Genomic DNA, 15246 nt, shown 5'->3' with positions numbered 1-15246 from the left:
AGATGTCAAAAGTCTGCTTAGTAGTCTTATCGGAGCCCGCATCCCAGCAATCTTGCTGATAAAGACAGAGTATGACAGGGCACATTCAATTCATACAAGCACCAAATATGGATGGCCCAAAGGGAAATGTTCCTTGACTGCCCAGATGTAGGAGGGTTATTGGCAGAAACCATTAGACCCGAGGAGACCATAACTGATTTTCTAGATAGAATGAGAGAGCAATGGGGACAAGAGACAGTACTGCAATGGACAGATACGGGGCCATTGCAGTACTTTTACACACCCTATAAAAGGGGCTGCTCACCGAAATACAAAGTGGATTGAACATTTCAGTGGGTCTGGACACCAAACCCTGGTGGGAGATACAAGCCCACATCTTAAACTATCACAAACAGAAACAAGAAAAAGACAGGGAAAAGCATGAACAAGCTCAAAGAGACACCCCTAAGCTGGTCCAACTCACAAACTGAAAAAGACCACCCTTAAGGGGGCTGCATTGGCCTCAAGCATGTAAATGGCACTGGTTCTGAAGGGGGCTCCACTACAAAAACCCAGAGGGTTTCAACCTAGCTATAACAGCAGAAACAAGAAAGGTTGGCAGTGGCCAGACCTTATAGAATGTCATTATTGTCACAGAATGAGCCACATAACTGATCTATGCCGGCTAAAGTAAGCCACGAGCAGCGTCAGATGAGCCAGGACCAGGCCTCACAACATTTCCATCTACCCAACCAGGGCCAGGGACACCTGAATGCTTCTTATACTCAGCCACAGGGAAGACAGTTTAGTGCTGCACATCTGCAACAGGATTCAGACAGTTGGAGAAACAGATGCAAATAGCAACCACAGACAGGGACCCCAGCCCAGAAAGGACGAGGGACACAACCACTGCAGGAAGGGGCAACAGTTTGGTGAAGCAATGCCTTCATGCACCCCCAGAACCCAAATGTGCAGTAAAACTTAACAACCCCAAGATCACTGCACAAAAATTCAAAAGAAAGACAAATGAGACAACTTTAGAGATTCAAGCCTTTAATTGAATTCAGGAAAACTCATGGTTGCTGTATGTGTTCTGTCGATCGGGTATCCTCACTAGACTCAGAGTGCCAGCAGGAGCACAGGCCCCGCTCTGCTGTTCATCACCCAGGGTGGGGTTGGCTGGCCATAACACGGGGGAGGGCAGTCAGATAAAGGGGGCAGTATGGCTCCCTGACCAGTGCCTAAAATCAGGCATCCTAGGTCCTTTCACCCACAGGTCAATTGGGGCAAGCTCCAATCACATAGTCGAATGGTCCCTATTCTTGGGCACCCAGCCGGGGCCAAAAGTACCTTTTGGTGTGTAGTCCCATCAGCACTAGTACCCTCATTAAGTTAATGCCCTGCAGCCAAATTGAGGTTTCCTTTAAGTTCCAAAACTAAGCTATCCTCTAGTGTCGGCAGCCGGATTTCCAATATGCTTGGGCTAGTGAATAAACCATAAATCTCCACAGCACATGCCAGAAATCCACAGATTGCAAAGCTCCACATGGTGCTGAGTCACTAGAGGGGGGAGGTCTCACTGGAACAGCCAGCCATCCAAGTCCATTACAATTATTTGGGAAAACCTAATCAAGCTCTTGGCCTTGCACCAGGCTTTCCCTGCAGCAACGTATTGCCTCCTCCTCTTCCCCCAAAGCTTTCAAGTAACCAACGGGAATTGCAGGTTCAAATAAAAGATGGTCCGAGGGAGAGGGGTTGCTGGGGAAAAGGGAGTCTGTAAAGATCCATCACAGCCCTGAGCAGTGTAGAACGCAGAGAGATGCTCACCCCTCTTCAGGCCTAGCAATAGGCTAACACAAGTATTTTAACACACCACCTGGAGGAAGCAATAGTACGGATTTCATACACCACAATATCAGAGGCACATGGGGTTCACAATACAACTCTCTGACCTTCTCCGGTTCATGACAATTAAGAATAACAGATCATGGAAAAAAGGAAAAATTTAAGGAAGCACCCAAATAGCAATAAAAAGAAGCACTAAGCTAGCCCAAAAAGAAGCCTCTAGAAAAGGGCGTAGTCAAGACACTTTCACCAATAGAATGGGTCATGTTGCACGTCACATGCCAGGACTCAAAGGGAATACATGTGCCATCAAGGCATGTGGTGATCGCCTAGCAACGTTCCGTTGTAACACACCTCACCTTTGATACATCACCACACGCACGTTTAGGTCAAAGGACAAACAGCTGCACTAATGATGCCACCATGCACACTAGAACTAGCGGAGCGTCATTTAATGCCTAAAATCACCCCCAAAAAATATTTTACAGGAATACACCTATTCAGGCACAGAGAAGAGGGAGGCTCAACAGCTCATATAAAAATTAATGGTAAAGTGTCCATTAATAGCAACCCACTTTTTTTCTGAAAAAAAAATACCCCGAGTGCGGCCATCCTCTGTTGCCTCACTAAAAATTGCACAATTGAAGTAATAAAGTGTGGAAGAAACACACCCCCCAAAAGGAAAGACACAGGAACCCCAAGGAAATAATTGCCAATGACACACAAGAATGCAATGTTTTACCTTAATGACAAACCAAACCTAGCTCTTATCAAACAGATCTGCAATCGTGACACCAAGTGCACCACCTCTACAGTGGGCCATCACTTTTTCATTGGCCACACCAACACTGCTAGCAGGATCAAAAGCTACAAAATGCTCCAAAAACTTTCCACATCAGTACTCTCAAAAGGATCAAGAGCTACAAACTGCTTCAAGACCTTTTTTGAACTGTCACAAAAATAAGTAATCCCAATCATGAGAGGACCGCAGACGTCACCCCTGGATCCATCTCAAAGATCTGCAATATTCATGTATTGTTGTACATTTGTATACACTCTACTGCCATATCTATTAATTTCCATATAGCAGTCTCGCCTAATGGAGTCCATTCAGAATCTGTCACTGTGCTTGCGTATGGCCCTCTCACATGTCACGTATAATTACACTACACCCAACACTAGCATCCCATACACACTGCCCAGCACCTTCTCACTCAATACATGGTATCAGCACATGAACGCCATGGGCTGCAAGATATCAGCCAGGTGATGTTATCTCTGTTATCTGATACCACATACAGTAGGTATCATAGGGTTTACTTGGCCTAAGAGGTAGCCGCTGAAAAAGCTAAATGCCTTCTCCATGTATACCTATGCAGGATTAGGGTCAAGATATAACCCCACAAAGTGGAGGCCCATTGGGTAGTAGTCAATCTGACCCACAATAAGACCAACCCCACATCACTGTACCTTCTCATTGAGCCTGGCAATATCCAAACTGAGCTTCATAGGATGCACAGGAAGGAGGCTACAGGGGAGGATACTGTTTGTCCCTGAGATTCCCCAGAAAAATGATTTATGGAGGTAGCAAAACCACCAAATCAATGCACAAACATGTCCGTTCCTGCTTTCCCCTGTGGTACCTGGGTGGCCTTTAGCATATCTGGAGCTTTTTTAATTAACAACAAGTGGACCCCAGACATGGAGTTTCAGTGTAAGGCCATCCACCTTGATGATACGAAGAGTAACAGGTCTTGTAGGGGAGGGTTGAATAACAGCATGGATACCCCATGTCAAGATATCTGAGACAGTGTTTGATAGGTATATGTGGATAGAAAGGAAGGAGCAACCCCAAATTGTACGGAAACTCACATGCATTCCTTATGTTTCAGAGGCAAAGAAATTATTCCAGTGGATACATATAAAAACTGTGGCACAGTCCTGCGCATTCCGGATATGCAAGGGGGCACCTCCAAGCTGATGGACACTTAGGCCCTCATTACAACCCGGGTGGTCGGTGATAAAGTGGCGGTAATACCGCCAACAGGCCGGCGGTAATAAATATGACATCATGACCACGGTGGAAACCTCTCAGACAGACAGCCACTTTAACACACCGACCACCAGGGCAAAACCAACAGGCACCACGGTGATAACTGCCTACAGCCAGACGGAAGACAATGTTTCACCCACGGTATTATGAGACACCAATCCACCACCTTTTCCTGAGCGGTACCAATGACATAAAATGCCTGGCGAAAACAGATTTTAGACTCACAGGTGGAGACTCAGGGAAGAACCACACCACCATGGAGTCCGAGTTGCATGTGTTCCCCATGCTCTTCTACCTTCTGCTCCATTACAAACACCAACGCCGGTGAAGACGACCATGGTGAGTACTGCCGCCTAGCACACAGGGGAGGAAAAAGAGAGCGACACACACACGCAATACCCCAACATCACATCATACACACAAACAGATGCACTAACATTACATATTCACCCCGTACCCCTTAGGAATAATGCAAGGACAAAACAAATTGATTAGAGTGAGTGTAATCAGATAAAATTGTATAAATACGTGCATCCAAATCAAAAGGTATATACATGTTTACAAATGTAGGGACACCACCCATTCCTCAATGTCTGTAGGCCACAGGGCCACCTCACATAGTCCAAGGCCCCGTTTACTCCTGCATCAACACGGAGAGAACACTGCTGGGGTATCAGGTTGAAAATAGCCAAGCACCTCAGGAGGACAGGGAATGGGGAAGGCACCTCAGCCGGCAGATGATAGAATGCCACTGGTTCTGGAGGGGGCAACATGTGGGTGGTTTTCCCAATGCTTGGTCCTACGTAGTGCAAGGCCACAGTCTCTCAAGTGGGTGACTTCTCCATTGGTTCTGGAGGGGGCATATTGCCCAGTGAGCTTCATCCTGTGGAGGATGGGGTGAGTGGATGGCTTCTTCCACTGGTTATGGAGGGGGCATTGTGCCCAGTGAGCTGCATCCTGTGGAGGATGGGGTGAGTAGATGGCTTCTTCCACTGGTTCTGGAGGGGCATCGTGCCCTGTGATGTAGATCTTGGGCAGTGCAAGGTCACAGTCTCTCAACTAGGTGTCAGACTCAGAGGATTTGCAGGGGCCAGGCCGCACAATAGCCCATGGATTCAGGACTACACACTGTCTGCCGGTGGTGACGGCTGCTCAGTGGTGGCAGTGGTGCCGGTGGTATTGTTGGCAGTGGTGGGGGGAGGCTCCAGCCCTACCCCTGTGGCCTTGGACGGCTGCCCACTGGGGCTGCTGCTGCTGGTAGTAGGCTGGTGGTAGTGCTGGTAGTGGTGGGGGGAGGCTCCAGCCCTTCCCCTGCAGCCTCGGACGGCTGCCCACTGGGGCTGCTGCTGCTGGCAGTGGTGCTGGTGGCAGTGCTGGCAGTGGTGGGGGGAGGCTCCAGCCCTTCCCCTACAGCCTTGGATGGCTGCCCACTGGGGCTGCTGGTGCTGGCGGCAGTGTTGGTGGTGGCGCTGGTGGTGGCACTGGTGGTGCTGGTGGCGGTGATAGCAGTGGTGGGGGAGGCTCCAGCCCATCCCCTGCAGCCTCAGACAGCTTCCCACTGGGGCTGCTGCTTCTGGCAGTGGTGCTGGTGGCGGTGTTGGCAGCGGTGGGGGAGGCTCCAGCCCTTCCGCAGCAGCCACGGACGGCTGCCCAGTGGGACTGCTGCTGCTGGCAGTGGTGCGGGGGAGGCTCCAGACCATCCATTGCAGCCTCGGATAGCTGTCCACCGGGGCAGCTGCTGCTGGCAGTGGTACAGATGGCGGTGCTGGCAGTGGTGGGGGAGTCTCCAGACCTTCCCCTGCAGCCTTGGATGGCTGCCCACTGGGGCTGCCTATTGGGCTGCTGCTGCTGGCAGTAGTGCTGGTGGTGGTGCTCGCAGTGGTGGGGGGAGACCCCAGCCCATCCCCTGCAGCATCAGATGGCTGAACCACCATTGTTGGTGGTGGGGGCTCTGACTGAGTCCCAGCACAAGGCTTCTAATCCTTTCTGACTGCTGGTGCAGGCCTCTTGCCCTTCCTGCCAGCAGCTGGGGATGGCTCCTTGCACCTTTTGGCAGCAGCGGGGGACTGCTTCTTGCCCTTCCTTTCAGCAGCCGAGGATTGCTCCTTGCCCTTCCTTTTAGCAGCTGGGGGTGCCTCCGTGCCCTTGCTTGTAGCAGCTGGGGGTGCCTCCTTGCCCTTCTGTGCAGCACTTGGGGCAGGCCCTCTTTTCGTGTGGCTGCCTGGTGCCCAGGATCCTCTCCCACCTAGAGTAGCTGTGGACACTACTGTGCCCGTGGACTGGGTGGCTGCGGTGCTTGCCTGGGTTTTGACTACCGTGGCCTGATGTGAGGGACGGGGGGCTAGGGAAGAGAGTTAATATTGTTGAGGAAAAGCTTCTTAGGGATATTGGGTCAGGAAGAGGGAAATGGTTTGGGAGTGGAGGAAGAGGGAGTGATTGTAGGAGGTGTCAGTCTGCTGTGTTTGGGTGCAGGTGCATGGGCTAAATGCTGTTGTGAGGTGGATGGCTGTTGTGTGTCTGGGTGCTTGAGTTTGTGTACTTTTGGAGGAGGGGACACAGACACAGTGGGAGAGGACACAGGGAACGAGTACATGAATGTGGGTGTGGTGACTGCCAGTGAGGGGCGTGTATTGATAGGTGTGCTGGTGATGGTGGTAATAGATGAGGATGTAGTGCATGCAGGTGTGAGTGGAGGTGCAACTGGGAGGGAGGTGGATGACGAGGAGGAGGGGGCCACAGTGGAGGCAGTGGATATTGGTGGTTCTGCTTCTGGATGCTGTTTGTATGAGTGCCTGTGGGATGAAGTGTGGTGCTTGTGTTTGCCATGTCCATTCTTGTGTGTTGTCCTGGGTGCATGCGTTTCTGACTGTATGCTTGGGATAAGTTGGGGTTGAGGGGAATGGGATTGGGAAGAGGAAGTTGGAGGGAGGAGCAGCAGGGACAATGGCTGCCATCAGAGAGGAGGCCAGAGCCTGGATTGATCTATGTTGGGCTGTCAAGCCAGTGTGAATGCCCTCCAGGAATGCATTAGTTTGTTGCATTTGGGCTGCCAGCCCCTGGATGGCATTCACAATGGTTGACTGCCCAACAGAGATGGATCGAAGGAGGTCAATAGCCTCCTCACTCCGGGCAGCAGGGCTAACTGGGAGAGGGCCTGAGGTGCTTGGGGTGAAGGAGATGCCCTCCCTCCTGGGCGAGCAAGCACAGGAAAACTGCTGAGGGGCTGCTGGGAGGGCAGTGCTGGTACGGGGGTGGCTGCTGTTCCTGTAGCTGGGGTGTCCACCACCACCAGGGAGCTTCCATCAGAGGAGGTATCCGTGTCAGATCTGTCCCCTCCTGTGTCCGCCGTGGTGCTTCTCTCACTGGTGTACTCACCGTCGGTGGATTTGGCCTGTGGGATGCAGCTCCCTCCGTCACCAGTGCCCCTGCTCCTCCGCCAGATGATGCTAATGCAGATAAGGATAGGGTGACAAAACAAAAAGGGGAGGAAGAGACAAAGGATACACTTGGTCAATGGCACCACCAACACCACTGTTGGCGTACACAACACACTCACACACAGGGAACAGCCCTACGCACTAGGCAATGCACTACCCGTCACAATGCTAGTCACCAACCCATGGATAGGGACAGCTAACAAGATTGCAGCATACCTGAGACCCACACACCCCTACCCAGTAGTGAATGCCTACTAGCTTGGTAGGTGTACTTTCACACCATAACACTTCCCTACATGGGACCTACACTGCAATGCCAGACCTGGCTTAGGGGTACCCACAGGGCCCACTCCCCCCACCCGGATACCACCCTACCAGGCGTAAGTTGTAAATTAGGGCATTGTACTCACCCCCTAGTGCCCATCTAGCTCTAGATAGGCCACTGCCAGTATGCGGACCATCAGGGGGGTCAGGGTTTGACGGACACCCCTTCCTCGTTGGGAGGCCATCAACAGCTGGGCCTCCGCCGTCTTACGTGCCCAGCGTCTCAGGTCCTCCCACTGTTTCCGACAGTGGGTGCTCCGCCTGCCGTAGAACCCCTGGGTCCGCACGTCCTTGGTAATGGCACGCCATGTATCCTTCTTTTCAGGAGTTCTGACCTGCAGGGAAATAGACACAGGGAAAGGTATTAGTCCGACCTTCCTACTTGTTACACTCATGGCTCACTATGGCCCTTCCCATCCCCATTAGCACAGACATGGCCCACTATACATGCTGCACGCTGCCCAGGGCCCATCCACCAACCCCCCCACATGAGGCCTTCACACACACCACTCCATGCATTCACACCCCATGCATCGTGCTCACAGTGTACTCACCTGTTGGTCTGGAGGCCCATACAGCAGTACGTACTAGGGTAGGACCCCATCCACTAATCTCTCCAACTCCGCTGAGGTGAAGGCAGAGGCCCTTTCCCCAGTCACACGAGCCATGGTCGGTTCAAGACACAGGTCACAGCAGCACCTGCAGTGTAGGTCCTCTCCTGTTGAAGGTCAGGTAGTAAGTGAGGAGTCAGATAGAAAATGGCGGTCACATCTGCGGTGGTGTGTACCGTCAACGCCGGCGCACATCACCATTGGCCACTGTACCACATAGGGCCCAATGATAACCAATGAGGAGTTGCACAGCAATTCTTGACTGCCTTCCGCAATGGCACACAGCGGAATTACCTTATTTCCACCTGTCCCTCCATACAGGACAGGCGGACGCTATTTCAGGGGGGTGCAGGCCATGGATCCTAACTGCATCACAGTACACAAATGCACCATTTGGTCATCTTCAACAAATTACTATAACAATTAAAACATGCATTGAACTGTAGTGGTTGGAATTTATAGATAACGACCAGCTGCTCACTCTTTTACCCCCTTGATTGCAACCACTGCAGATAAATAGGAGATGGAGACATTTCCCCGTGTACAGACCCCTAGTGGACTTGGCAACTATGGAGGACAGACACATTATCCTCACCTGTGGACTTGACAGGGCCACAATCACGGAGCTGTGTGCCCAATTGGAGCCTGACCTAATCTCTGCTATCACCCCATGGGATCCTCCCTCTTGTGCAAGTGCTATCAGTGTTCAATTTCCTGGTAACTGGCTCCCTCCAAGTGACAGTGGGCTTGGCAGCAGGAGTGTCTCAGCCAGTGTTCTCAATAGTGCTGACAAGAGTCTTGTCTGCCCTAATTAAACACATGTGCAGCTACATCGTTTTCCCCCAGGTGGAGGATTTGGCCACAGTGAAAGCTAATTTTTTATGCAATGGGACATATCCCCAACATTATTGGTGCTATTGATGGACACATATTGCATTTGGACCCCCCGGCAAAATGAACAGGTGTTCAGAAATTGAAAGAGCTTTCACTCCATGAACGTGCAGATTGTGTGCCTGGTGGACCTGTACATCTCCCACGACAATGCGAAGTATCCTGGATCTGTGTGTGATGCTTTCATTGTGAGGAATAGCAGCATCCCAAATGTGATGGCCCAACTCCAGAGGCCCAGGGTGTGGCTAATAGGAGAGCCCTGGTTACTTCCCAATATATGTTGGTGTATGGGTATGGTGTGGGCCCTAAGAGTTAGTGTGTGGCTAACACTTGTCCCTCGATATTTGCAGGTGACTCTGGTTACTCCAACCTCTCATGGCTACTGACGCCTGTGAGGAATCCTAGGACAAAGGCTGAAGAACATTACAATGAGGCACATGGGCAAACAAGAAGGATTATTGAGAGGACCTTTGGCCTCCTGAAGGCCAGATTTTGTTGCCTCCATCTGACAGGTGGATCTCTGTGCTACTCACCCAAGAAGGTCTGCCAGATCATCGTGGCATGCCGTATGTTGAACAACCTTGCCTTGCGTCGCCAGGTGCCTTTTCTGCAGGAGGAGGAGGCTGAAGATGGTTGTGTGGCAGCAGTGGATCCTGTGGACAGTGAAGATGAGGAGGCAGAGGATGAGGGTGAGGACAACAGAAGTGCAATTGTACGTCTATACGTCCAGTGAGACACAGCTAAGACAGTGTTGATACACATATAATTGACAGTTTGATGTGTGACATTGTCACTGGCAGGCTGTGTATTCCTACTTCTATGCCCACTCACTGTATCCTTTGGCATCTCTTTTTGCAGATGTTGGTTCTCCAATATTGTGCCTGGTGTTTTCAGTGCAGCCAAGTACAGGTCTTTCCAATGTAAACATTACTGTACATTTAAACTGAAATGTTTAAACCTTGTAAAATGAATACATACTTGAATCATTTGACATATTCCATTCGTGTATTTTTTTAATGGGTGTTCATTTAGGTGCTAAGAAGTAGAGGGGCAAGTGCAATGGGCTGGGGTGATGATGGAGGAAAGTCCAGGTTATAGTCCAGTCTATTTGTACCACAGGTGCATTTTCCAAGGGGGCATAGGAAGGGGAGCAATGGCAGTTCAAGATGGACAGGGTGACAGAGTGGGACACAAGGGTGACATTCAGGAGAGTCTTATTTCCGGGCAGGGGTTTTGGCAATAGCATCTGGCTTCTGCCTGGATCGCAGGGAACGTTTGCAGAGTAGTTCTCCTTCTGCAGGGGGAGGCTTGCTTGTGGCCTGTTGTTCCTGTGGCGGGGCTTCCTGTCCACTAGCGGCAGCCGAGGTGGAGGGCTGATCGGACGTTTGGCTAGTGTCAGAGGCCCGGTGATGTGCCAATGCCTCCCTCATAGTGTTGGCCATGTCTGCCAGCACCCCTGCAATGTAGACCAGGGTGGTATTGATGTCCTTCAAGTCCTCCCTGATCCCCAGGTACAGTCTCTCCTTCAGCCGCATGTTCTCCTCCAACTTGTCCAGTATCTGGACAATCATATCCTGGGAATGTTGGTATGCTCCCAGGATCGTGGTGAGTGCCTCCTGGAGAGTCGGTTCCCTGGGCCTGTCCTCCCCCTGTTGCACTGCAGTCCTCCCAGCTTCCCTGTTGTCCTGTGCCTCTGTCCCCTGAACCATTTGCCCACTGCCACTGACCCCAGGTCCCTGATCATCCTGTGTTTGTGGGTTGGCCTGGGGTCCCTGTAGTGGTGGACAAACTGTTGATTGATGTGTCCTGGGGACAGAGGTATGGCTCTGCTGGGTGCAGTGGTGGTGTTTCCTGAGGGGGGAGGCTCTGTGGTGGTGTGAAACTGTGCCTGGGTAACCAACTGTCCGGAGATCCCTGATGGGCCCGGTTGGTCATCCAGGTCCACGCGACTAGAGCTTTTGTTATCACTGTGGGCCTCTTCTGGGGGAGGGGGGGAATGGATGTTCCTAGCACCTCTTTGCTGGTGACATTGTGTGGGTTACCTGTGGGGATGTACCTGCAGTGTTGTTGTTTCTGCGTGTGACATATTGTGCATGGGTTGGTTGCTCTCTATGGTTGTTATTGCCCTGGCAGTTTTGCCTTGTGTGAGTTGTTATTTGGTGGGCTAGGTGATTGTCACTAGTGTGCATGCAGTGGTGATAGGGGTCCATGCAAGTCTGTGAGGGGTGTCCATGCATTGGTGTTGCATGCAGGGCTTGGCATTGGGATGAGTGAGATGTGATAGTGGGGTGTGGGGGAAGTGGTGGAGTGATGGGAGTGAGGGTGAGGGTGGGGGTATGTGATGGCATGCAGGTAAGGTGAGTCATAGCAATAGAGAGAGTTGACTTACCATAGTACAGTCCTCCTGCTACTCCTGCCAGGCCCTCAGGATGCATGATTGCAAAGACTTGCTCCTCCCATGTTGTTAGTTGTGGGGGAGGAGGTGGGGGTCCACCGCCAGTCCTCTGGATAGCGAGCTGGTGTCTTGCTGCTATGGAACGTACCTTCCCCCGTAGGTCGTTCCACCTTTTCCTGACGTCATCCCTTGTTCTGGGGTGCTGTCCCACGGCGTTGACCCTGTCCACGATTCTCCGCCATAGCTCCATCTTCCTAGCAATGGATATCTGCTGCACCTGTGATCCAAATAGCTGAGGCTCTACCCGGAGTATTTCCTCCACCATGACCCTCAGCTCCTCCTCAGAGAATCTGGGGTGTCGTTGTGGTGCCATGGGTGTATTGTGAGTGGTGTGGGTGAGGGTGTGTAGGGTAAAATGTTGGCATGTGTGATGTGAGGTGGATGTGTGGTGTATAGGTGATGGTGGAATGTGGCTCTGGTTGTGTGAGTGCTCTTGCTGTCTCTCTCCAGTGGCAATTGTTTGTAATGGTAAAGGGTTGTGGGTAATGTGGGTGTGTGTTTTATAGTGGTGTAGCTGTGTGGTATGTGTAGTTTGAATTGTCCAATGTGGTGTTGTTTTGTTTGTAAATGCATATTTTGAGCACAAAGGTATGTACCGCCAATGGTTTACCGCCATTGAATGTCCACTGCAGTGATTCGTGGGTCATAATGTTGTGGGTGTAGTTCTGTTGGCATAACGATGTGGGTTTGGATACCGCCACTTTATCACTGACCTTTGGTCTGGCGGACTTGTGTGAGGGGCTGTATAGTGACGGATTGGTTTGTGTGTCATAATATGGTTGGCGGTTGGCGGACACGGCAATGTTATGTTGGAGGCAGTTAGCATGGCAGTAAGCGGGATTTCCTGCCAATGTCATAATAAGGGCCTTAGTGTCAATGCAGCAAGTTTGCCTATACTCAGCTCATCCCCAGATGGCGTGGCCACTGCTTCCTCACCACCATAGATACCCCATTCCTGGAGAAGATCTTTCAGAACTGTACCAACACCGCTAAGGAAGAAGACAACTCTGTTGCATCAGTCTCAAGAGAAAAGAAATTCTGATTATTTTGACTGTGCTCAGTACAAGGATATACAGGAAGACTTTGGACTGTTCTCTGATGCACAAGTATCAGTGGGAGGATCTATACCCTTCTTCACCATGCAGACTAAAGCGAACACCTACTGGTTGCAAATGCCCATGTGGGAAATGCTCAAAATGAGGGACAACACTGAGCTTGGTGTTAATGCAGTCAAGAAAGAATTGAGAGACATCCACCTCATGGTGATGCAATATCAGTATCTGTTGTGCTTGATGACTGTAATGGAGGGTGGGGTATGTGGGAAGATCGGTGCATCCTGCTGTACATTTACACCAGGCAATGACATGGACAATGGGACTCTGACCCTTGCCATCCAAACATTGCACTGATTACACAAAGACATTGTGAATAGGAGGGTGCCTCTGAACAGGAGTGGTTCATAAACTTTTTCTCCTGACTCGTTCAGTGGCTGATTGGTTTGTGCCTTTTACTGTTGCCCATTTTCATATTGTTATTTTTTTTGTCTAGTCTCCTACAAGTGAGGGTTTCCTGCTGTAAAAACGCAGTCCTCAAATTCAGTAGAATGCAAGTAAATAGTAAAGTAGTAGTAAGCAAAACTGAAGCCCCCAATAATGTGACTGTTATAAACCATGGGTTAATATCGGAAAAGTCAATGTCAATGTGCATAATGACACAATCAAATATACAAATGAAATCACATCTCTATTAGCTAATCCACTCAACATGAACTCTCTATCAACCCCCACTTCAAGATACATGGTCAGTCAGGCTCCGAAACCTAGGCCTGAGATTACTTTCTGACAGGTCACAGGTGGGGCAGCACGTCACCAGAAAATGTGTGAACAGGAAACTCAAGATTAGCTCCATAGATAGGCGCAGTGACACCACAATGGTCCCATGAGATTGGCCCTGATAAAACAGACATGGCCTTAGGGATGCGCACATCCCCAAACGCCATATAAGTAAGATGACACACACAGTTAGGAACAGCTTAGCCAATCAGAAGACAACACACAGTACACATAGCGATCATGTGCCACCTCAGGCCAGACATCTGGATATTTTACTCACTGGCACTCATTGTGTCTTCACCAGGTGGAGGCCCACCTGCATATGTTATAAGGGCCTTATTTATTACTCCAAGACAACTGTTCACATTCTTCACTTCAAAAAGAATGTTGTAATTGCTTTATAACTCTCAGAGAAATTTATTAAAAACACTCAGATTGATTGTACAATGAGAGACAGTCCTCAGACCCAATTTCTGTAACTGTTCTCCTGGTCCTAACGTTGAATTGAATGAACCGCTCCTGTTTTGTAAAACGCCTCTTGTTTTTTGTTTTTTTCAAGGTAAATTCACATTAAAGCAACACAGTTGCATTCTTCCAAGATGTTTGCAGCTGTGTGAGATTTCTCCATAGCAAACATTGTTACTGTTGCATGTGCTGAAAGCCCTTAAGACATTCTTTAGCACTGAGACATGCAAATAACTGTTGACTAACCCCCACAAAAGAAATCCAGTGTACAGTAATACACATGTAATCAGTTGCTTGACAACTGGCCCACATGTCTGTCATCAGGTGGATAGTTTGAACAGCACTCTGCTGCAAAGCTTGGCCAATCAGTTCAGCCAATCATGATGAAGCGCTGGTGCAACCACTCTGGCAAAATGGGTCTGAATAGGAACCTTCTATTTTGGGCAGATGGCCACCACAAATTCTAAAAATCCCGTCCTTCCACAAAAAAGAGAGGAGGTCCAGCTTACAGTTGTACAAACATGCTGTTGAGTAGTTGAGTTTGTACGGCCCCTCTTGCCTAAACATGCCCTTTACGGAAGCTTGGATTTATTTTTTTGCTGTTGTACCACTGGCATGGGCAAACTTCTGGAGAGATTCTAGAAGTGACAGACTCAATCTGCATCTTGGGGGAGTCACTGTATGTGGCAGAGATGTCTGCATTTGAGTCTTGTGCCATTTGAAGGTTGCTATTGCAGGTGATGCTGGCATAGTACAGGGGAAAATTTTGCTTTGTGTAATGCTGTCATTCTCTTCATTCCCATGACCACATTCCTCTACTATCACTCCTAACTCATCTGCTTCCCCTTTCTCATCACCACCACCACCTGCACCTACCTTTATAAGGTGACCCATCATTGGGAAACATCCAAAATGTGTCAACATTTCTGCACCTGCTAAACCAAGGCATAAAAATGACATAGTGGCTTGTCAATAGTGATCTGACCAGTTGAAGTCACTTTGCAAACTAGAATATGTCTCTTTTTAATTTAACTGCCACTCTACTAGAAGTGGGTCTACACATGTGCCACTAATAGTGTAGGACCCATGGCCAAACTAGAACAATGGCACCTATGATTCTGCCATCCGCTGCAGCAAGGCTATGTGATGTTGTATATTGTTTGCAAGGGAAAGGCCAGGATTGTCACTTATTCATGGAGGAAGGGGTCCCCAAGACCAGGTCTGAGTACTCCGAAAGGACAACAGGTAAGTATCTATTCATATAAGGTAGGCAATAAATGCATTTCCACATTACATTACACCATATACGTATAGTCACTTACATTGCACTGTCACTAACTATGTCACACATACT

The sequence above is a fragment of the Pleurodeles waltl genome, chromosome 3_1 (assembly GCF_031143425.1).
Source record: "Pleurodeles waltl isolate 20211129_DDA chromosome 3_1, aPleWal1.hap1.20221129, whole genome shotgun sequence".
NCBI classification, from domain to species: Eukaryota; Metazoa; Chordata; class Amphibia; order Caudata; family Salamandridae; genus Pleurodeles; species Pleurodeles waltl.
The sequence above is the reverse complement of the archived record's forward strand: the minus strand, read 5'-3'. Positions refer to the sequence as shown.